Raw genomic sequence first — 25,185 nt, forward strand, 5'->3', positions numbered from 1 at the left:
GAGTTGTTATGCATTTATCATTGCTATCGCCGACTCAAATTAGGCACTCGTGTTTATGTGAATCTTTGGGCTACCTACTTAATATGTGCCAACTGGGCATATCTTCCTTATAAGCAAGAAATGTTTGGCCGACAAAGTAGTGTCAGTGAGACACCTCTAAGTAACTCTGAAGGCCTGATTACACTTTGCCGACGCAATACCAATGGTGGCAGGACCCCGACGCCGATGATCGGCCCACTAATCGGCAAACTGAGTCACCGAGATGCACTTGTCCGTCAACGCTTCCCACGCGACCGACTACTGCGAGTCGGCGTAGGATGACATACTTTTTGTGCACCGCACACCAACAAAACCTCTCGGCAGATCATCGTTCGGCGAGTCTTCGTGAGAGACAGTCGCTGAGTGAAAACATCACAACCCCTGCAGCGCTTTTTCAATAAGCATGAAATAAAAATTCACGTAGAATTCTTCTGGGAGTTGTCTAGTCCGAGTATGCGTAAACACTGCGCCACTTGCTCATATCCACGCAGCCCGATGTCATTCTCAATGTTATGAAAGTTGGCCCGACCAGTATAAATCCTTACCCACCCTTATCAGTCGTTATCAACCTTATCGGGCATGATCCGACCATTATCAACTGTTATCGGTCCTTATCAAGCTTGTCGGATTTTGTCCGACCCTTATCAACCCATATCGGTGCTTATTAAACTTATCAGAATTGATCCAACGATGATAAGCCCTTATCGCTATTTAGCACCTTACCCATCCACGTCGAACCATTAACGACCACGATTAAACCCATATAACGCCTCACCATTCCTTAATAACTGATGGCTGCTTATCAGCGTGTTGCGCGACGTGAAGCGCGTGAGACCTCAGAGACCGGTGGCATTTCAGTCGGTGAAGGGACGCCCCTACGGAAGGCGCATTCCACGACCACCAAAACCCATCGCGCATGTGGCGTGTCTGACATTAAATTTTCGCAAGATCGGAATTTCGGTTATGTCTACAATGCGCCAAGTCGGCTCTATATGTGGTCCTAGAGACAGATTTCATTCCACCACCACCAAATCTACCAAGAAAGCTTTCCCTGAAACTTCTTCTTTGACATTTGTTTCGTACCGCCGGTACAGCACATTCATATGGGTCAGACATATTCAGAAGTACATGTTGCTGGGCCATTCGATACATACTGCTGAGTAGGCCGTAAGTATGATCGCTTTGGCGCAAACAAGGAAGGATGGAAGGGAAGAAGGGAAGCGCCGTGTACACCCCTTGTTCCCTTCTGTCCTTCCTTGTTTGGCAATAGCACCGCTTTGTCGTATCACTTCATCGAAGTAAATAAATAAATAAATAAATAAATAAATAAATAAATATGTAATGTTTGTTGCCGTTGAATGCTGGTATGTACAGTTCACAGAATCGTGTGTTTCTGTTGCGGAGTTTTGGTTGAGAAAACTTGGCGTCAGAGTTTACTTTTTTTTATTGATCGTTAATCTCGAACCCTTACATAATACTTTCGAGCTTCGTGGAAACCTACACTCTAAGGAATTACACCCTAGAGGGTGGATTGGATGTTGCAGCACCCTTTTCGCACCCTCACTTTCTCTGAATATATTGAAAATTGATCAATTCGTTAGTAGGACACACTTAGTGCATCATTTGAATAAATTCAGGGTCATAAAAGGGTAAAGCAATGAAGGGGGCTAGTTGGTGAACGTTCATGGTTATATTGCGCTCAGTTTTACAAACACGATATTAAGGAAGGACACGACGTGGACGGACGAAGCGCAATGTGCTTCGTCCGTCCACGTCCTGTCCTTCCTTAATATCGTGTTTGTAAAACTGAGCGCAATATAACCATGATCATAAAAGGGTATTCTGTCCAAAACATACATGTTTCAGAATTTAAGGGTTTTACATGTTTTACATGTTTCAGAATTTAAGGAATTTACATGTTTCAGAATTTAAGGGTTCGAGCAACAGCCGTAAGTGTGTATTTTCACTAGTTTGAGCCAAGTCGTTGCTCGAGCAAGTCATAAGGCCACAGTATGCTAGGGATGTCATCCTGCTCCTCCATGTATACCATCGCGCTCAATATGAGCTGCAACGCCCGAGCCGTGCCCGCAGCTACGCTGTCGAGAAAAAAGGTGGAGAGGTTTTTGCCATTCGAGAAATGCTCATACCCCCGCACTTTACCCGCTGTCTGCTTTCCTCGCGGAGCGATAATACATTGGCCCGCAGAGCAGCCCGTAAGTCCTTAGCCCTTAGGGCAGCGTACTTCGTTGTGGCGCATGCTGACCTAGCTTCGTGACTATTTTTTTTACGCGGGAGCATTACATTGTGCGAGCACGCCGTAATCAGAAAGCCATGGCAGTGAATATGGCAATTAATAATTGTTGTGTCATTGGCATATAGCATACACTTAGAAGTTGTGAGAAAATCAGGCAGCTTCACCCGAAAGGCAAAGCATCAATAGCGATAGCAAAATTAGCGGTGTCCTCCGCCCTCTTCGCAGTCTCCTTCACCGTCTCCTTCGACCTTCGAAATGACACACAATTACCTGAGCGACCAACTCCAATGTTCGTTAATGTATCGTCATGCCATATTGGACTCCTTAGCTATTCGCTGACAGGCGCCACATATTACCAGTGTGCGCCAGCCGGATATAGCCGGCTTAGGAGTGAACCTTAGCGTGTATAAAGCAGATGGTCAGAAATTACACGTGGCTTTAAAATATGCAATTAACTCTATTTTGTGAATAGGATCTATGAAAAAAAAATATCTTGTAGAGCCGCTTGTGCTTGTGTGTTTTAAAGGCCAATGCGGCGATTCCTGATGAATTTTCTATATCATACTTTTTCCGATACAATAAAAAAAATGTTTACTTTGACGTCTCAATACTGTTGTCCTCGTGTAGCGAATTTTCTCAATTCTCAGTTTTTCGGCTTCCGAATTACTCGAGCAATACTGCAAAAATAGAATGTTCAAATGGGCGCTTGTATATTGATCTCAGCTACACTAGCGGATATGCAAAAGCAGTATATACGAACCGTTGGAGAGTCATTCACGCAGTCTTGAGCCCCTCTAGACATTGTTACTTAGCTCGGCTTCAATGATCGAATGCCTGTCATGAAAAGGAAGTACGTAAGGAAAATAAAAGTCGTCTTGTGTACATACTATCACCGAAACTAGCGTCATTCGTAAGCATAAATGACATAAGTACATCGCATTATAATGCACAGAGGGTGTCACACGTTCTTACGGTTTAATATCGTGGTGGTGGTGGTGGTGAAAAACGTTTATTTGCTCTATTTACATATGGAGTTAGCGGTGCGTCAGATGGCTTCTTCCATCTTGATTTGCAGGGTTGGTGCCCCTAGTCCAGGGCCCCACTGAGGGTAGCTGCCGTGCGAGCACGCCTTACTAGCCCTTGCTGGACTTTCAGGATGTCGCTGGAAAGCATCCTCTCCCACTGTTCCGCACTCGGGTTTTCTATTACGGTTATTTCTTTTGCTTTTGACCTACAGGAGACCTTATGGTTAAACGCGAACGTCGCTGTTAGATAAGCAAGCAACATTGAAACCTAGATATGCTCCCTTCGCCCCGCAAGGACGCAACTTTATCTTGATTGCTTGCTGGCTGATTATTCTTAAGGACAGCATGCTGGTGCGACCTGAAAATAATATTTTGTCAAACGATGATCAAAGCATGCGATGGGCTCCGGGCGCACAACTACTGGATGTCCGAAAAGCAGGGGAAATGGGGGTCTTCAAACGAAGCCATACTGTACGGCAGTGCAGTGATCCCTACAGATTGTGATAAACGTCCACCGCTGGCTTGAAGACATTTCGGCACACGACGCTGGATATATTGATAAACACTCGATGGAGGGTTGCTGTGCCTATCTGAGCAATGTACTGGATAATGGTTGCCTGTGGCTCTTGCAGTGTGTAGGGATGGTATTCGTGCCCCCGTACTTTGAGTGCACCCCACAGACGCTATCGGACACACTGCATGTCTTGCGTTATAATATTGCAAGTGAAGCAGCGATGCCATTCACAAAATAATATAATATTTTAGTTGATTTTCTCACTCCACCGTTACCTTTCGGGCAAGCAGTGTGACGAACACGATGTCATCGTAATTAAAAGCAATGCGCCTGCAAAGATATGCTCGCCAGCAATAACGATTGACCCCGCCAGACACTTAGTGTTCTCGTGTAGCAAAATTGGTTTCATTTGCAAAATTGATTAGATCCTCCGCTTACAAGTTTTGAACTGAAAAAGAAAAAAAAAAGAAACAAGGCGCTAGGACGCAGTCTTCTTCTTCCTTTCCTTCTTCTTCTCCTTATTATCTACTAAACACATGGCTCATTATATAAGCCATTGGCCAAGAATAGGATATATTATTGCAATATTCGAAGTGATAAGCGGAAATAAATTTTCAGAGCTTATGCAGGGCAAGTATTGTCGAAAGGCCGAATTGCGTGCTAACGTGAGAAAAACAAGAACAGTAAGCGCAGTCATCATTTTTGAAAAGTGCAAAAACAAACGGAGCAATAGAGAATGAAATCTGACAGCGCTATCGGATGAACTCAATAAGGAATCGCTAGATGGCTTAGAACATATCTGTCGCTGAATCCCAAAGTTGAGGCGCCAAACAAAGCCATAACTAGATCTTCATTCTTGCCAGCACACGATTCCCTCTTCTTCTTCCTGCTATTCTACGGTGGAAACTACCACGCGCTTATCAGTAGCTGGTCAACGTAGCTGCTGTCAACAACATTTTTATGTCTCATTCGAATTGGTGGCAGCAACTGGCATTTCTGTCCTAAGTTCGAAACAATGAGAATGCTAGTTTGCGCAGCAGTGCAGTGCACAAAAATGTACCAGCACATAAAAAAGACCCGGTCGCCCCGGTGAATCTTCGTGTTTTCTTCTTTGGTTTATCTTCGCACTACTTCAACAGTCACATCATTCAGGCGGGCGCTTCCTTTCCGGGAATGTGTGCAAACGACCACTGAAGCGCAATGTCACCGCTGCTTTAATTAATTGGGCCAGGGCGTGCAGCCTGCACTGGAGTGGCACGCTCCACCCTCGACGCGTGAGCATCGCACTGGCCATGTACTGCACGCTACTTCTGGTTCCCTAGTGAAATGGCTCAACCCACTCCGGAGGATCGACCATGAATTGGGCGGTGAAAAAAACTATTATCAATTTTTTAAAAGAAATTAAAGCGAAATGAAGTATCTTGAAAATGGGATTTAAAGTGTCTACTGTTACAGATATGAATAATGATTTATCTAAGGACTACATAAAAATAATTATGCCAGCGTAATAAGTATTAAGAAGAATTATAGCATGCAATTTTTTTTGTCTCGCGCAGAAATATGCAGAGGACTTCACAAACGTTTCTGTGGCTGTAACCTAGTACGGTATCCCCAAAGGAAATAATTTCAGACAGAGTCCAATTCAGCCAAACTTGTGGAAGGGTTCTTCTAAAAATATTTTCGTTTGAATAATGAAACAGCGGCACGTCAAAAAGAAGTGTTCCAGAGATTCACTCTCATTGCATAAAGGGCACAAGGGTGATATAGCCAGACCAGACCTGTGGAGGTAAAAGTTTAGTAGGGGTCCTCGGCACCGTAGTCCAGTAATCGTAACTTCAATTTTTCTAGTGGAACACAATTTGTTGTTCCAAGGAAAATTTAGATGCGGGAAATCAGATGTTGACAATGATTACCGCGCGAAGTTATTTGCAGTAGTATTTTTCTGTATCGCGCCGCAGTGATGAAAGCTACTTCTCCTAGCACAAATGTCTCGTTTCCTTCTTTCTCCCAATATTTTCTCGCAACCCCGACACTACGGTTGGTGTGCCCACCACCGAATAACACAGTCAACATATGAAAACTCACCTCTGAATTAAGTAAACATACTGGCTGTCTCTACATAGCAGCCTAATTGGCACCTGTATTGTTAAGGCTGCAGATCTATTATGCCCTTGGCTACTCTAAGTTAACGTACTGTATCTTTGTACGGGGGACCAGTACTGCCACTAAATGTCAGAAACTTCTGATCCTTCAGAAGAGAGCCTTTGGATGCATTAATGATTAGAGTGGTACGCCAGAATACTTTTTTCACATCGCCATTATTTAGCAGGTATGAATTGTTAAGGCGAATCAAGTCTACTATTTTAGCTTGTTGCAATATGTTAACACCAATGAACTGTACGCTAAAGAACTCTGTTTTTAACGATGCATTATTATTTTCTGTCACAAATGCTAGATGTCCCTAAAGCTTGCACTAACTATGGCAAACAAAAATAAAAACCGAGGGGCCGGAATTTTATTGATCATAAGAAGGCAACCAATAATGACACCAAGGACAACATATGGGAAATTACTTGTGCTTACTAATTGAATTAAAGAAATGATAAATTAATGGAAATGAAAGTGAATGAAAAACTCAGGCATGCCATACATAAGGCAATGGCACAAATGAAAAAAATAATTTTACAGATACTGATATTTTTTATGAATACGTATGATTTAGATAAAACCACAGCAAATGGGAGGGGGGGGGTCATTAAAATACCTTACGATGCGATCGGCAACATTGTGTTCTTTGTCTTCGAAAGTTGGTCCAGAAAAACGCAAACCTTCGTCGCGTACGCACTTCACCAAGCGGTCCCGTGCAAATATTCAGTCTAAACGTAGCCCGGTGCCACTGTACTTCCAATGATTCCCTATAAAGCGCACACACTCCGGTCGGGACCACGAAATACTTAAAGAGAGCGACATTTCAAATAAACCGATTTTTTTATATTGAGAGTTTACTGTGCTTGTCATTCATTGAAGAAAACAGCTCTGTTAAAACATGGACGAGAAAGAGGGAAGACAAGGACAAGCGCTGTCCTGTATATTTCTCCTCGGTGTTTTAAAAGCGCCGTTTTCTTTGATGGATTCACACCAACGAGCTCGCGTTCAAACCCTCTTCAGTGCTTGTGATGCTTATCAGTTGCCCTAGCAAACTTGGAGCACCTCTGCGATGTAGGGAACCATCGACAAACAAGGCGTGCGGCAAGAAATTGGTCATTATGTTATCAATCAAGAAGTAGTCCAAGTTGTCTAACGCTTGAAAAACCCTCTTTGGTTTGTCGTAGTATTATGATACAACGATGGGCCTCTTGCTACGCGAGGGAGTGATTCGCTGATCCAGGAAAGGAAGCAGTAGCGTTTTGGTTTTTCGGCTCTGAAAAAACAAGGTCAAAGCAGGAAACATGTATGAGAGACAGTGTAAGAGTGCCATATTTCATAACACCAACCAGAGTGCTATGCAAACTCTACTTTCCAACGCACCCAGATGTCGCCAAATGTGCTCCGGCTGACAAACAAACCCGCTTCATGAGAATCTTGTGGCTGAATAAACTTCCCTAGTGACCGTCCTGTTACCATGGTTGGAAGACACCATTTTCCCCGTTATTTCCCTACCATCAGCGGCTTTCGGTATGCTTCCGATCTCTTAAATTCTTCTCTCTTTGTATGCATGGTAAATTTGTCAATGTTGGTGGCAATTTAGTTTTATTGTGGCGTTGCACTGAACACGCGTCCTTTAGTGCAGAGTTGGCCCATAGTAAGTAGCTTGCCTCGATAAGGAACTACGAAAACGGAAAGATGAACTAGTTGGGTGCTACAGGCTGCATCCATGTTGGCAGCGTAAAACTGAAGAATAAATGCTGGGGTTTTACGGGCCATAACCAGAATTCAATTATGAGGCACGCCGTAGTGGGCGACTCCGGATTAATTTTGACCAATGTGCCTTCAACGCACGGGGCGCAGGCGTTCTCGCATTTCGCCCAATGTGGCCGCCGCGACCGGAATTTGATCCCGCGACGAAATTGAAGAAAACAAGCAATGAAACGAAATGGTATCCCGATTGTTTCGTTTTTCTCTTTGTCTTTATGCTGTCGTAACTTTCCCGCGGCTAATATGAATACAAGCTGCCTCGAAATAGTGCCACTTCATTGAGGACGATCTTACATAACTCAAAGCCAGTGAACAAATGAGCACGAGTTGCGAGGCTGCGTGCGTGCGAGTGGAAAGGTGCCACCAACTCATAATAGCACCAATTATGATTTTTTTTACTTCTTAATTTATTACATGTGACAGCTGCAAGGACACCGCGCATACAGACAGACACAAGGCTTACTCGCACCTGTTTAAGTAGCATGCAACAAGAATCGACACGAATGAAGAAGTCTGGTGACAACACGTATAAACGTGCAAACGCATCCCTCAACCTTTCAAAATAAAAATTCGAATCATTGTGCCAGCTAGGGCAGAGAAATGACGCTTGCTGGCCAGTGAAATGATGCGTTGTTGATCTACCTTATTTGTTCTCTGTGTAATAGTGATTGCAAGTAAAGTTTATGCGAGTCAGTGTTGTGTCCTAGCTACTTGAGCGCTGAACACACCGACAGGGGAGAGTGCAGACTGGCCGTGCTCATGTTCGAATATGTTTTTTTCCTCAAAAGTAATACAGGAAACGCAGTAAGTAAAACTTACCCGGTGGATGCTTGTCTCGGTAAGTACTTCGCCTGGAGAAAGCCAGTACGACGGCCATGGCGACCAAGATGACGACCGCCAAGGCGACCAGCCCGCAGATCGCGATGATTAAAGTCAAACTGCGACTAACTTGGATGTCGTCGGTGCTCTGACGCGACGATGCTGCGAAAAAGGAAACAGTCCATAACCATTTTCGCCACACAATACAACATGGTGACACCCTCAAACGTATGTCTTATTTGAGTTGCGGGATAAAAAGCCTCCGAGACGTCACCAGCGTGCTTTTTATAGATAGGCAGCACAGCAACCGGCTCAGCAGATGGCAGCTAGCTCACGAGAAAACAACAACAACAAAAAACAAGCAATAACGCAAGAAAGAATCGGCTTTGTACAGATCACACAAATGGGGTCATAGATGGGCATGCTATGGACAGACAAAGATAAATAACAAAGAGACCACTTATACAGAAAAACGTTCATCTAAGAAACAAAATAAGTGTCTTCTAAGACATTTATTTCGACCTTATTAGTGATTTATTGCGACAGAATGAAGAAAAGAAGTCTTGGAAGCGATAGAAAGGTTTAGGTTTGCAGATAACGCTGGCGGGGGATGAGAAGCGTGCAACGGCGTTGCAAATGTCGCATCTCGATGGTGCGCGATAGATGTATGCTGCGCATGGTTCTTAATGGGGATGAGAAGCCGTATGCAGCAGCTCTAGTGCATGAGACGAGATTGAAGAAAAGCCGTTGGCATCGGTCCAAAGAATTGCTTGCGTGAATTCCGCTCGTCACGTTGTGGCATGCGCATTCAGCGGGAACACGACAACGAATGTGCGCAGAACGCTCGTGCCGCCAGCAGCGGAAGCCAGCACCCCGTGGCTGCGACAAAGCCGGTTCAAATAGGACTGAGACAGAACAGAGAGGCAGTAGTGTTTCTCTCTCCGTCTGCTTTTGTTCTTTGTGAACGTGCCTGTCGAATGAAATGTTTGCTACTCCCACGCATTTTCCATCCAGCACAAACCACTGCTCAAGATTTCGTATTCCGCGGGGCAGGCCTGGTCAGTACATCAATTCAGTGCCAAAGGCAACATCGAATTTGAACCGCCTTCTCGGCTCCATGGTATCCATCACATGTCTTCTCATAGGAGAGAATGTAAAGTTTGCGATAGCCCGGTAAGCACACAATATTTATTCATTCTCCTACTAATCTCCCACCCTATGTAACGCCTCATCGGCCTCGAGAGTAATAAAATGAAACAAAATTAATACACCTGCCGTGGTAATTCGCGTGGTTAACTTCGCTAGAGTGATAACTGCTCCTTCGTTAGCTCAGTGAATTTCGCAACACTGTAACGCCCCACATTTTGCGCATTTTTTTGGAAGCGGCGCGCATATACGAGTCCCACTTTGCTCACCAATACCAACGTCTCTCCGGCGCTTTCCCACGGCCTGAATATGCGCATTAATCATTTCTCGAGAAGCGATTACGAGGGTTATGTTGCCACAACTGAATTAGGTGCGAACACTTCTAGAATCGACTTACTACCCACCGGAGAGCGCCATTACAATGCTTTACCACGACCTGTTTCTCGATATGTGGCTACGAGCACATCACCATGAAGTTTGCATTAACACGCACACAGGCTAAGAAAAACATGCGGTAGTAGCAAAAGTAAATTGCACAGCTAGTAGGTGACATTAACTTATGTTTCATATCTCTCTAAAAAAATATAGCAGTCCGCACGTTCACTGAGCAGCCATCAAGACTCACGAGGGACGATTGAACTCTCCTGTTGTGTTACAGGTGCTATTATAGGTTTTTTTTTTTATACTCGACGGCTGCGTGTTATGGATTACGGTAAGTAGAAAAGAATTAACAAAACAGCAACATATGACAACAAACAATAATCTTATTATTACATACTCTGAGCACATTTTTCATCAGTGGCACGAAAGAAGCCCGATGGGCTCTGGAAGCCTGTTGGGCTCTGCTAGTCGGCTGTTCCAGGTCAGCCAAGTGGCACTGCCTACACATTAGCAATGTAGAATGGACAACAGCATGCTTTAACACTGTTCGATTTTTCTTACTGAAATGGGCGCAACAGACTCTGGGTGATTGGTCAAGAATAGGGCTGCAGGACGGTTCAAGAAAATGAAAAGAATCTTGACAAACATAAGTTCAGAGAAAATTTGCTTACATTCTGCACTCTCAGACATCTTCTTCTTCACTTCATCACGAGCGGGTCGTGCTCGGAACAAGCATGTGAGTATGCAAACTACATTATGTACGCTGAAAAGCCCCATCTTTGCCAAATCCTGCTCTCAATTTTTCTGTCTCTACTTTCCTTACTTTTTCGTTGTGCTATGTTTGTTCCAGTGATTCTTTCTACTCAGCGGGTCCCTGGAATAGGGGCGCCAACCTTGTGAAACGGCCAGGACTCAAGACATGAAGGCAACGGCCCACCGCCAATCTCTCTGAGATATAGAGCAATAAAGTTTTTCCATTCCATTCCATTCTACACTTGCTGATGAAAGCAGCAGGAGGAGGAGGAGGAGGAAAAACTTTATTTGCTCTAATTGGTTAGAAATTAGCGGTGGCAGATGCGGTCGGCCGTCTTCACGGTCTTCTTCCCCATCTGCGCAGGGTCGACGCCCCTATTCCAGGGCACCACTGAGGGTGGCTACTCGGCGAGCGTGCCTTATTAGTCCATGCTGGACTTTCGGGTCGCTGCTGGAGAGCACCCTCTCCCACTGCTCCGCACTCGGGTCTTTTATTTGAAGGAATTGTTGATTCTGAACGCATTCCCATGTAATGTGATATAAGGTGGGCTTTGCGCCGCACCAGGGGCAAATGTCTCTATACTGGGTGGGAAAAAACAGCAACCGTCCTTGATGATTATTGATGTCATGTGAAGCGTTTGTGAAACTTATAGTTGACACAAATGTGTACAAATAAAGGGGACGCTGATATGACGACAATGACGTGACGATGACTACATGGGATGACGACAACACGGTGTGACGACGGCGGTGTGAAGACGGCGGCGTGACGATAACTTCATGCGAATGCGAGAGTGATGCCTATGGTAGGACGATGTTAAAATGATTACAGGGATATAACGATGACTGTATAATGGCTACGGTGCATCGACGATGGTTTGACAACAAAGGGATGACGAAGCTCCAAATCGCGATGACAGCGTTACAACAAAGGTATGATGACGATGGGTTGACTACAGTGCTATTGATACGACCAAATGACGAAGGTTAAATGACGACAGCATGACAACGACGGCATGTTGGTACTGGAGCTCACATTGCACTTACGCGCATCACGTGCCACCGCGCGCCGCCTTATTTCCCACAGAAATTTAGGACCCGTTAAGCTTCGCCTTTAAGAGTAGAACTCAACAGCATTTCTGGTTCTTCTTATTAACCCCAACGCGGCAGATGCCGCGGATGGTACAAACGCGGTGCGCCGTTCTGTGATTGGTACGCACGTTTCGCTTACGGTAAGCTCGCGCTCTACGCCGCGGACGGCGTGCTCGTTGCGCAACGTGACCCTTAAACCTATCGCTTGCAAATCCGGTGTCTTGCTTGCCCTATGTCCAATATATGAAATCGGGAAGCTTAGTTCGTACTGTATATTCGGTGTTTGCAGGTCCGGTAACTTTTCGAGTTCCACTGTCTCCGAAATCGGCCCCCATTTTTCGGAGACGAATTCGCACGTCCTTGCGCGTGACTTTGCTCTGGCCTTGAATAAGACTAGACAAAAAATACTTCCCATTTACTCATATCTGCTTTACTTATTTTTTGTTGAACGGATTACCCTTTGATGCTAGATGCGTCATTTATGTTACAACGTAGAAGAAAAGGGGAAAGAATGTGAGGCACAATACAGATTAACAATCTTTCTTTCTGGCTTTCTGGATTCTTTCTGGCCGTCCATTGACAGAAAACTATCATCTTCAACGGATCATACCCCCGTAAGCACTAAGCACTCGTACCTCCGTAAGCAAGCAAAAAATTCAACGGCTCATAGCCCCGTAAGGCAAAGGCTACAAGCGCTCAGCAAAGTGAAGCGAACAGTGCTTACATTCTTTGGAATCACGCATACAACATACAGAAGGGCATGTCGAAAACTATCATCATAAATGGCTCATACCCCCGTAAGCAAGCGAAAAGAAGATCCAATGTCTCATACCCACGTAAGGCAAGGCTACAAGCACACAGCAAAGTGAAGCTGTACCAAAGTGGGGTGTCACGTCCCTAGCCTCTTGCGAGCCTCGTGTATATAAAATTACCAGCTTAGCAACTGATTTCAATGTTGTTGCAGCACCGCTATGGGTGGCAACGTGCTTTCAAAATTACCATTACTACAATTTCTATGATTACTCTAAAATATCACTACTACCATTGCTCTAAAGCCATAAAACATTGCATACCCCGCACAACAGTTGTAGTGGTGGTTTTCAACAGCTTCGCTGGACATGCAATTTCGCAAAGCCGAGGTGGAAGGCCTCTTTTTTTTGCGTTGGGCTACGGTATGGTGGATATCTTTACAACGTTGCCCTTACTGCTCGATTTAGCGGACACAAATTTCGCTTATCATAACACTAAATCCACCACTGCGGGGTTCGCAGAAACCGTCTGATTATTAACCGACGGAGTTCTTTTTATGCACCAATGCGTGTTATGTTTCTATATGTACACGTATGCGTTTCGCTTACAGGGATAGCTTGTTCTAAAGAAATTATTGTTTTTTTCTAACGAAAGTGACTGCCCGCTAGGGGGCTAAGCGGTGCTGACGCATTTTGCATGGGCTCCTGCATTTTTGGGCAATTTTCCGCATACCTGCTTTTATTCATTGAAAACTGTGGCATCGACGGAATCGGCACGATAGTGGTACCCGAGGATATAAAGTTTATTATAACGTCATAAGGTTTCACGCCATGCTAACAGAGCTAACCCTACAAGACTAAGCGGCCAGCCGAACGCGTGTGACCCGTGTCCCGTGGCTCGTGAGCGCTCGTGAACTGCCGCTCGCTCTTTTCGAGAGCGACTCGGCCCTGCTGCTGAGTACCAAGGACTGACGCATCCGACGCAGCAAGAACTGCACGAGAACTGAACAAGGAAAACAACACCATTGAAATGCAGGTGGAGACGATAGAAGAGCAGCAACAACCGGAAGCGGAGTGGACGTATGACGAGAGCGGCGGCAAGGCGATAAACATCCAGGAAAAAGGGCACACATGAGAGAGGAGAGGCAAGAAGACTCAGGTGCATATAAAACCCACAGCCCATTAAGCAGAACAACTACGAACGCAGCAAGCCGCAGCAACAATACCTATTGCGGGAAACATGCCACATTATAGAATACCGAGACTTCCGCCTTTGCCAGTGGACGACACGAAGATCACATACAGACCTAAGGCGGGATTACAACTCTCCAAATGGACATTGGTGTCAGTGACACATGGCATCGGCTGAGCTAGCAAGTTGTCCCAAAAATACTTCTATGATAACATCCGGATTCAAGAGCAACATGTCGAGAATATAATAATCGCAAGTACACCAAACAAAGACATAGCGTACAACATGCTCGTCAAGATTACCAGCAGCCAGCTTGGAGGGTCCATTTACGAAGTTAAAGCACATGTCAGGACACCAGAGGGCATCAGCAAAGGCGTAATCTACAACATCCCGCCAGGCACGAGCGAAGAAGAAATATTTCAAGGGCTAACAGTATCCGCAAGATACACGGTTCTCGCAACACGCATGCTGGGAAGATCGTCAACAGCACTCATCTACTTCGACGGACCGCACGTCTCAAACAATATCATATATAAATGCTGTGACCAGTGGCGTAGCTAGGTCGTCTGGCACCCGGGGCCCGTAGGTCTTCTGTCACCCCCCCTCCCCCGGGGTGTAGCCGGTGGAAAGAGGGGTGTCTTCAGACGTACATGACGCCCCCCCCCCCACTGGCCCCCTGCACGCGGGGCCCACGGCCCCCGGCCCCTCCCCCTGTTGCTACGCCACTGGCTGTGACTACCGCTGCAAACGATACACGAAATCCGTGCAATACTGCAGAACCTGCGGAGAACTAGGGCACCGACAAGATATCTGCCCGAAACCCCTTATCAACTTCTGCTACATATGCGGGATGGAAAATCAACCGGAAGACCATGACTGCTAACCCAGTTGTAAAATCTGTCAACAACCCCATGATACAGCAGGAAAGGGTTGCCGACATAAATTGAAACCAAATCCACCACCGTACAAGATCAGACTGCAATGGGAAAACAAGATCCAAGAGCAGCAATGCAGATGGAACTCAAATTCAGACTCAGACTTCCCGGCATTATCGGTATCAAGCAGTACCTCACTACGCAGTCCACGCAGATCCATAAGTAACTCCAAATCAACAGGCGGTCAAGCAAACTAAGGACCCCGGTCAAGATCACGTTCTGGATCCCGTACACATAACTCACAAAAGCAAGTCACGTATGCAGACGCTGCAAAAGGAAACAGACGAGCACAAGAACCCACGGAAACCGAACGAGATCTGCGAGCACAACTCCAAAAATCAGCAAGCCCTCATTGACAAGCTAATACAAAGTTGCAAAGAACAAACTACCGCTAAGCAAGCCTCGAAACCTCAAGGAATGCAAAACATCCCACCACCCTTTACGGAAGAGCGAATCAAGGAAATTTTAACACTGGAGGTGCGGAAACAGATGCAGGAGGCCATGACCACTTTTGCAAAGAAGATAATACAACAGCTCCAGCAACACACCACCGCTCAGCTAGCGCCTATCCTTGCTACCCTCCAAGACCTCAGCAACTTCATGTCCTATGCGAAGCAGAACCACGTAACGAAAGCCACAGTAGAAAAGCTACTCAACAAAACTGACACGGCTCGCAATAAAGCACGTAAAGACCTCCACAATGCATCCAGACCGGAATCCATGGCCCGGGGCGAAAACAACGATATCGAACAAGATGGCGAGTAATACCTAGAGGAGAACTCCTAATGAACCTGTGGCAATGGAACTGTCGTTCTATCCGAACCAAAAGAACAAACCTCCAGGAACTGAACAAACTGGAACAACCAGATATCATCGCTATCCAAGAAACTTATCACAGTAATCTGCGCATACAGGGATATGATACACTCACCGGATCTCAGAGAACAACCATTCTGACGAAGAAAAATCTCACCATGCAAGCTCACACAATGCAAGGAACAAGCGTGGAACACACCCTAGTGGAAGACGACACACCAAGGACTGTACGTCCTATGCTTATATATTCCACCAGGAGATCCGTTATCCGACTTTGTATTATTCATCACGCAAGCCAGAAGACTATCTAAAGGCCATAAACTCGTAATAATGGGCGATTTTAATCCCCCCACACAGCATGGGGTTACGAGCACACGACCAAGAAAGGAGCGCGAGTGCACCGATTCGGCGCAGCAGAATGACCTCACCCTCGGGAATGATCCTAAACTAACGACTCGAATAGGCAACAGTGTGTCCGTGGATACAAATCCCGACCTCACCTCTACGATAGGAATATCCAAGGCCGAATGGACCCGACTGGAAGAAAATCTCAGAGCAACCGTCAGCTTGAAATCCTGCTCCATAAGAAGCCGAGCAGAACCGTAATGGCAAGGCTGACGGACTGGAAGGCCTTCAGAGAACATGACAATGAAGAAAACATCGAAAATATTGAAGAGTGGCTCACCGAAGCGGTGAAGACGGTAAAGTCATCCAACTTACAATGGACAAGCCGGCCGTACGCTCTCACCTCCTACATCTTTGGGATGCCAGAAGAGGATTGCTGAGGCACTGGAAAAAGATGAAACTTAACCGCAAACTACAGAAACGGATCGCTCACATAACAAAGCAAGCACAAGAATACGGAGATCAACTCAGTCAGAACTGGCATAAGCTGTGCGACCAACTTCAAGGCACACTCAGCGCGAAGACCCGGCATATACTGCGAGCCCTTCTAGCTACTACCAAAACCAAAACCAAACAAGGACATGACCTCAAGAAAATCATTCACTGCCATCCAGGAACTGAGAAACAAATTCTGGAAGAAATCAAGCGTAAATTTGTAGGAGACAATGCCCCCAAGGTTACCGATCCCCGACCGTACAAAAGCGAACCAAACCTCACCCTCGACAGCCCTTTCACGCTTCCTGAACTCCACGCCGCCCTTTCCAAATTGACCTGTAACACATCGCTAGGAAAGGACAGGGTGACCAACAAGATCCTACGAAACCTCCCAGACATGGCCCTAAATGGACTCCTCGACTACATGCATAACTGCTGGGGAAAAGGTGAGCTCCCGGCAGAATGGAAGCACGCAGAAATCATTATGATCCCCCAAAGCACAAGCCACTAAAAATCAGCAATCTACGGCCCATCTCCCTTACTTCCTGCGCTGGAAAGCTTCTCGAACACATGGTTAACGATCGCCTCACCATATACCTCGAAGACTCAGGACTCATGCCTGACGCAATGTTTGGCTTCCGACCAGCTCCTCTCAGCACAAAATATACTACTGCTGCTCAAGGAAGACCTCTTGGACTATCTAGAAAGCCACAAAAAGTTCTACATTTTCGCAATAGATGTAAAAGGAGCCTTCGATAATGTGAAGCATGAAGCAATACTCCAGAATCTGCAAGATACAAACTGCGAAATCCGGACTTGCCAATACGTACACGACTTTCTCAAAGATCGCACGGCTACAGTGGGTATCGGCAACATCCGAAGCGACAAGTTCGAAATGCCCAACAAAGGAATTCCACAACGGTCAGTCATTTCATCTTTGCTGTTCAATCTCGCCATGATTAAGCTGCCGCAACAACTCGATGGCATGGAAGGTTTAAGCCATGCAATATACGCCGACGATATAACGTTATGGACAAAGGCGTCCACAACCGGCCAACAGCAAACTACCCTCTAACAGGCAATCGATCAGATAGAACAGTACCCCTCAAGATGCAGTCTCCAGTGCGCCCCTGAAAAACCAGAGCTACTTACACTCAAGGCAAGGACCCGGGGAAGACCACCATCCTATGTCGCCCCAGGTCCCAACGTCAAACTCAATGGAATCGATATCCCTCAAGTTGGCGCCCTCCGCGTCCTTGGCCCAACAATACATAAAGACGGTTCTGGCGCAGCTACACTTCCGAAGCTTCAGAAGACCCTAACACAAGTAACTCATCTCATTCGGCGTATAACCACCCAAAGAACAGGAGTTAAAAAGCAAGAAACCGTCCAAATAATCCAAGCACTCCTTATTAGGCGGATCACATATGGAACCCCGTATGTACTCCTCAAGAAAGCTGAAATTGAAAAACTCAACATCGTCACCAGAAAAGCAATCAAGAGCGCACTAGGACTTCCCAGTACGACCTCAACCACGACACTCCTCAAACTTTGCCTCCAAAGCACCAGGGAAGAAATGAGTAAAGCGCACAGAGCCAGCAAGCTGGAACGCCTTAAGCTGACTCAAACAGGCACAGCAGTACTTCGCAAACTCGCATACAGCGAAAACTTCATAGCAGACTCAAGTAAAACTCTTGCTTGGGCTAGTTGGTTCATGCTTGAATGAGTAAAAGCAAGGCACAAAAGACAAGGAATCCTGTCGACAAGGTCCTGTCGTTTGTGTCCTTCTTCAGTCCTTGTCTTTTGCGCCTTGCCTGTACTCATTCATAGCAGAATCAGACGCGAAAGCCCGATTGCCGTCCACTTCTTCGTGACTCTATCTCAGTCGCTCCAATACATCGCCACATGCATGCAACATACCACAAAGACAGAAGACAAGCAAGAGTTAGAGCGCTTAGCGAGAAATACTCAAAGAACCCCAACACGAGATATACAGATGCGGCAAAAGGCCCAGGTAGAAGAGCACACGCAATTACCGTGACCAATAACCAAGGGAATGAGCTAGCCGCTGCCACCATACCGGCCAGAAATCCAGAAACGGCGGAGGAAGTGGCCATCGTCCTCGGCATCGCCACATGCAAAGACACAGCAATCATCTTGAGCGACTCGCAAAGAGCATGTAGAAACCAACGAAAAGTCCGAATTTCTGCCGCAGCAGTGAAGATTCTAAAAGAAATAACAAGACGCCAAGAACTACCCGAAACTTACGTGGCATGGACCCCAGGGCACGAAAACCTGGCAGGAAACGAAGCAGCACATGCTGTCGCCCGAGAGCATACTAGGCGGGATTTCCTGCTGCACGGTCTCCGGAAAGCGACGAGGGTGGAGGACATTCCCATCAACTACGCCGTAATATTGCAACATTACCGACTGGAGAGAAGACAGTATCCTCTACCACATCCAAAATTAAGCAAAGAAGAAGCCACCGCCCTCCGCAGACTACAAACGAATACGTATATCTATAGAATTACCATTTACCGGATGCACCCCTCCAAATTCTCATACCTATGCTGATATTGTGATGTACCAGACACCCTCCAACACGTGGTGTTGGTGTGCCCACACCGCGAGAAAAATATTGAAGATAATTCCTCAGAACCGCTACAGGAGATCGAAGAAACGTGGGAGGCAATGTTAAAGGCAGAGAGCCTGGAAGATCAGTGAAGTCTGGTGGACCGGTCCCAGGTTCTGGCATTAGCCAACGGCTTTCTGGACTAAGAGAGCCGCCCACCTATAGGGCGAAGAAGGAACACTTTCTCGCTGTTTCTCACAATAAACATTCCTTCCTCCTCCTGCTAAGGAAGTTCGCAAGGCGTATCCACTTCGAACGAATTATCAAGACTACACCAGTTTCGAGATAATTTTCGAAATGCCAGACGTAATGCGTTGGCGTAACAGTTACTTTTGTGCTTTAATGCAAGAGAACAGCACTTCCCTTAAAAAGTGAGTTGAACAACAGTGCCTTTTTACCGCGTGTTTGACGCTGCATATCTCGAAATCGGCGCCATCTTCAGAATTCTTTCCTAGTCGCTATGCCTTTCATACTCACTAGCTACAACTGGTAAATTGCAATATGTGCTCTGAAATAATTAGTAAAAATCTTAACTCGTGATATTTTGTTAATTAGTACATTCCGCATTTGATTTATCGTAGGAAATGTCCGCCTGATTGAATAATTTCTTAGATCAAGAGATAAAATTGCGCAATCTGATACAGGCGACTTCTAAAATTTTGTACAGCTAAAAAGAAGGGCACCCTGTATGGGGGCTCCCAACAGTAGTCAACGATGTCTTAAGAAATACATATCGCTTTATAGTAGATAGACTAGTACAAAATAAGAAAAACTGAGGACAAGCAGCAGTAGGACAGATGAAATATATGACAAGCATATAATTCTATTTAGAAATTTCTCCTTCTCCTACAGAGGTGAGAAAGAACACTGTATTGGCCATTTAAACCATGCGTACACTATAAATACAGAATTTTTTGCCACCCTAAGAAGCTCTTTGTTGAAATAACGATCACCTAATGCGCTTGAAAGTGTTTGCAGCTTTAGAATTTTTGGCAAAATTAATAACATGAACTGCCAAACTTACAGCTCGTGTGACGACTACGGTTACTGGAAATACTGAAGACTAAAACTGTGCGAAAAGATACAGGGAGCCGAAACAAATACACGCATTACCAGAACTGTCCTGTTTGTGTTTGTGTATGCGTTTGTTTATGTGATTCTGTGCGTGTGTTCTTACTGCCTGCGTCTTTTCGCAGTGTTTAGTTTCAGTCAAGTCGCACAGGGTCACTCAGACTGGAGTATTTCTTCCAAAAAATTCTTGGAGCTTAGCTCTATTCGGACCCTCCGCAGCCCCTCTTCAACACACATTTCACGCACATTTCTGGATGTACTTATTGCATGTCATCAGGAACACAAGAACATGGTTTTCCAGTGCTACGCACCTCTCGGCTACAGAATATATAGCACTCTATCTAGCGCCTTCACGCGGTCTGCACAAGGCTGCATGTGTTCAGCGCAAGTCAGTGACGGCCTAGACAAGTACAAGAAAGCCATGTGAAATACACTGCTGCCCAAGTCGAAAATGATTTTGTAGACGCACAGCCAATTACGTTCGCTCTCTTTCTTGACGTAACGTTGTAGGCGAACTTCCTTCAATACTGTCGTCTCTCGTGAACTACGTTTTAGAGCGCGAAAACAGGGCAAGAAGTGCGGTTTTGTGGGTGGAACTTGTACTTAATTCTTGTCACCTAACGCAGTGCAATATTTCTTGCGGTTTTATGCTTAACCACCCGGTGTGAACTTCGCGCCTAAGGAAAGCCTAATGAAAAGTATTCAGCGCGCAAGCGCGACCTGGTGACAAATTCACCAAAGAAAATACCTCTCTAGCTTCTGGTGGCAGCTAGCGACAGCTAGCGACATCTGTTTTCCCTAGGTACAAGCTAAAGATGAAAGGAGTCATGGATTGATCGTATAAGACGAAGCAGCATCTCTTTTCAACCGCTTGCGATGTGGCGCCATCTGCCGCGAACTCTTTCAAAGGCAACAGTTTGAACCTCCTTTCCCAATCGAAGCTAGAAAGAGCGAAAGAAGAAAAAGTAAGACTCGCAAAAACTGCCACTGGTTGGAGCGGACGTAAACTATCGCCGAACGTTTGCCCGAACGCAGAGTCGCAGATCCGGCGCGTGATTCTACGACGTGAGACAGCGCTCGTTCGACGCAATCGCTGAATTGCGACGTTTAAGCGAAAATTTCCCAGGCCTGACTGCATTAATAAACTCTCGTAAACTGTGCGACCGAGTTACATACCGCATGGCGTTTTAAGTGTTGCGCCCATAGTTTTATTGGGTTAGGTAAAAGTGGTAGCGAGAAAAGTTTACTCTAGAAATAAAATTAGTTGTTGGCTGTTACGGCTGCCGTTGTAGGAAGCGAAAGGCCTGCGAAACTTCCTGACTGCCCGATCCAGAGACTTCGACGAGAGCGGCGCACTGTGAGTACTTAGGGTTATACTTGCTGTATGTTTTCAACGATGTGCTCGAACATTGTTGCCGCATGCGCACTTACATTTTCGCAGTTTGCTCGCTCTTATAGAAAGGAAGTGAGTGAGGACCTTCAAGAAAAAAAAAAGAGGGAAAGTTGGGGATCCTGTAGAAAGAACATAGCGGAATTTCTGTCGATCCCACCGGGCTTGTATGGCGTGGGGTGGGGGATATATGCCAGCTTTTGTTTTTGTTTTATGCATGATTTGTCTTAGTTATGCAACAAGGGTATCTCTTAAAATATTTGTGATGCTGCTTTTAAGATCTTCAAACTTTTGTAAACTTTTAGGAATACATCACTTGTCCATTCATGGGATGGCACCCAGTGAAGACTCAAGTATATACTGCAAATATTTTGAGACTGAACGTCAGTATGCGTTCACATACGACGCGCACGTGACTAACCATTCCGACAAAAAGCTCCACATTAGAGCAAAATTTGCCATTGCACAATTAAGTTCATTTCTGCGTTTCACATGCGTTAGATGAGGGAAGCCGCAGCTGGCGACATGCTAAAACATCCTCGTAGAGGAGCTTCCCGAACTGTCGAGCACTGATATGCTTGGAATAAACTGTGTGGTACAGCGAAAGCGGGACAGGGGACAAAGGAAAGTACGAGGACAAGCTTGTGTCCTGTGTCGCCTGTCCCGCTTCGCTCTGTACCACACAGAGTAAAATGGAAAACCAACTAGCTCAAACCATCAAGCTTCTATGCTTGGAATAAGTACGCGCTTGGGGTGAGGAGGCAGGAGGTGGGGGGGTGAATTCCACGGTCAGTGTGCGATTTGCCTAATAATAATAAAAAAATTATGGGGTTTTACGTGCCAAAACCACTTTCTGATTATGAGGCACGCCGTAGTGGAGGACTCCGGAAATTTTGACCACCTGGGGTTCTTTAACGTGCACCTAAATCTAAGTACACGGGTGTTGCCTAATAATGTGTGCTACCTAGAAAAATTTGTTACGCTTTCTCTTTACTGAGCAGCATCTCTGGCATGAAAATAAGGATGATCCCACTTTTACACAAACGGAAAGTGAGACGCGCATATAAAAAAATCAAAAAGGGTAGAAAGTGGCTCATATAAAGGATTGAGAGAGAGAGAGAGAGAGAGAGAGAGAAAGAGAAAGAGAGAGAGGTGTCAAAGCGTAGGAACTGCGGGAAGGTCGTTCATTCTGATTAATGGCGCGTAGCCCTCGTTTTTGTTTAGTTGGGTCCCATCTGCTTTAACAGGTCGAGTTTCCTCATCAAAAAAAAAAAAAAAAAATGACGAGCATGCTTTCAAAGAACAGCCACTGAAGCTGACAAATGGACAGGTATTAACTCAACATTTGTTGTCGGAAACTTTGGGCATAGACGACAAATCAAATAAAGTTTTGGCACCACTCACGTTGCCTCTTGTTAGAGCGCACAATGGCATTAATGAATTATGTCAAGCTAGCGCTAATAAATTGACAAAGCGCCAGGACACCGTAAAAAGAGGGCAGGAGAGAATAAGGAAATCAATATTATTTATTTATTTATATATTATTTATTTATTTATTTATTTTATTTAATACATACTGCTAGCCTTATATATAAGGCTGTAGCAGGGTCGGGACACAAATACAACTGTGAAAGTGGTATCAAACAGGCTTAACAGTTTCTGTTAACAGCTATTCCAAATATTGTGGACAAAGAATAAAGGGCAGTACAGACACTTTCCTGGAAGTCATGTCAATGTATGCAATTCGTATACACAAAAGTATTAATAGCACTATAAACATATTTAAAAGAAAGAAAACTTGCCACGGAACTTTACTGACATGGAAAACACCGATAAATACATCTAATTTTTCAAGCTAAGGCAGTAGAGAAATATAATTTCTCTACTGCCTAATTGGTTAGTCTTGAGACAAACATATCAGTTGAACTACTACCAACGACGTGTTAAGGTAGTGCATTCCATTTTGTTATTGTCCGTGGGAAGAATGAGAACTTAAATGTATCATTGTGGAATCTATACTCTTTCAAGTGTACTATGTTTGCTATACATTTGCGTTTATACAACTCCACATCAGTGTGCGACAATGGTGCATGGCACATCTTTGATTTCGGTTCAAACTGATAATGTTAGAGCGGCAGTATGTTTACTGAATAACTACACCGTGGTCCTACATTGTCCTGCCACGCAAGAGGACGTGAGAAGCATCACATCGTACGCGCCCAGTACGGTTCCAACTTATTCTCGTAGAAAAGTTGTATGTAAGTGTACAAAATAAGTTCCGGATAAATATAGCTGTCGAAACCAGACTAATATAATATAGAATGTTTTTGCCACAAGGAAAATGAAAATTATATCAGCATCATTCTGCTGCAATAGATGCCCAGGTCGAAAGCGGCGCAGAAACATTTTTTTTTTCTGTTCTGCTCTGTTCTGCTATAGATCCGTCGCTATGGAGGAACAGTATCTCGATTACCTCATTTCTCTATGTTATACGGAAGAAGAAGGAAAAACAAGTAATGAAACAAATCAACAAATGCATACACAAATGGATGACCATGAAGCTAATCATGCATGATACAGATAAGAATGTCTCAACGGATGAGTTCACTCTACATGTAACATCTATTTGCGCCGCTAAACAAACGGTATATACACTTTGCAGTCTTCATCCGTTCGTGCAAAAGTCCTACATGTAATAACACAGATAGTATTAATCCTTTTCACGGCGATACCGTGGGCGCTACCATGTTTGATCACGTGGTGGCGCGTCCATTGCTTGCCTCAGCTGTCTCCGTTGCCTCAATGTTTAAAATGGATGTATATGACGGCGTTGCGGCACTGCAAGCTTCTGTTTCGGCAGATATCGTAGACGGTGACTGGGTGGACGATACGCGAAGGTTTGGCTGCAGCTTCAGAGGACATGTAAGTGCTTCCGGAGCTCATTACGCTTTGTCCAAACGGCGCGAGCGGCGTATACGGTGCTTGTAATAAAAACGGGGCTAAAATGTATTCCAAGCTATCCTAACTTTCCGCTTATGAATTGAATCAGTATCAGTGTGTTTAGATCTTTGTTCTTTGATCTAGGATTTTTTTTTAAGCAGCGGCTTGTCACGTTTCTGACTCAGTATAAAGTTCCTCGGACGCTCACTATCTGATGATTTTCTGCATGATCGCTCGCAGGTGGTCTCAGCTGCGATATATTTGTTCTGGCTGGGCACGACACTTGTAACGTAGATGTTCTGCACGTCGTAATAACTTATAGCAAATACGTATCATCACTAGTCACTCGTGTACCATGTGGACCGTTGCGAAAAGCTTTGCTTCGAAATTTAGTGTGCTGTCGGTGTAGCTGCTGTCACCTATGTTTCAGCGCACTGATACAAGTGTGAGCCCGTTCACTTATCCTTGATACGTTGGCGATCGAGTGGGCATAAGTTTGCGTGTGAGTTGTGACAGATGCGTGTACACAACGCGCAAGAAACTTACTATATATGCCAAGGCGGCGTTACTCCCATTGTCAACGTATAACGAGAGGTACTCACTCGTGCATTTCACACGTACACTCTCCCATTCGGTTCGCGTCAAGTCGTAAGTTTATGGCCGACAGGCTAAAGACGTGGAC

At 45.2% G+C, this 25,185-nt stretch overlaps 1 protein-coding gene across 1 annotated transcript in view; it reads left to right on the plus strand.

The window, feature by feature from the left end:
* The first annotated feature begins 21,165 nt into the window (after nt 1-21,165).
* Gpa2 (Glycoprotein hormone alpha 2) overlaps nt 21,166-25,185 on the plus strand; it is a 90,948-nt gene continuing 86,928 nt past the window's right edge. Inside the window, exon 1 of the mRNA XM_075675049.1 lies at nt 21,166-21,530. The gene's annotated coding sequence lies outside the window, so the exon portion shown is untranslated. The remainder of the gene's footprint in view (nt 21,531-25,185) is intronic.

Source organism: Dermacentor variabilis, chromosome 11, assembly GCF_050947875.1.
Source record: "Dermacentor variabilis isolate Ectoservices chromosome 11, ASM5094787v1, whole genome shotgun sequence".
Lineage (NCBI taxonomy): Eukaryota > Metazoa > Arthropoda > Arachnida > Ixodida > Ixodidae > Dermacentor > Dermacentor variabilis.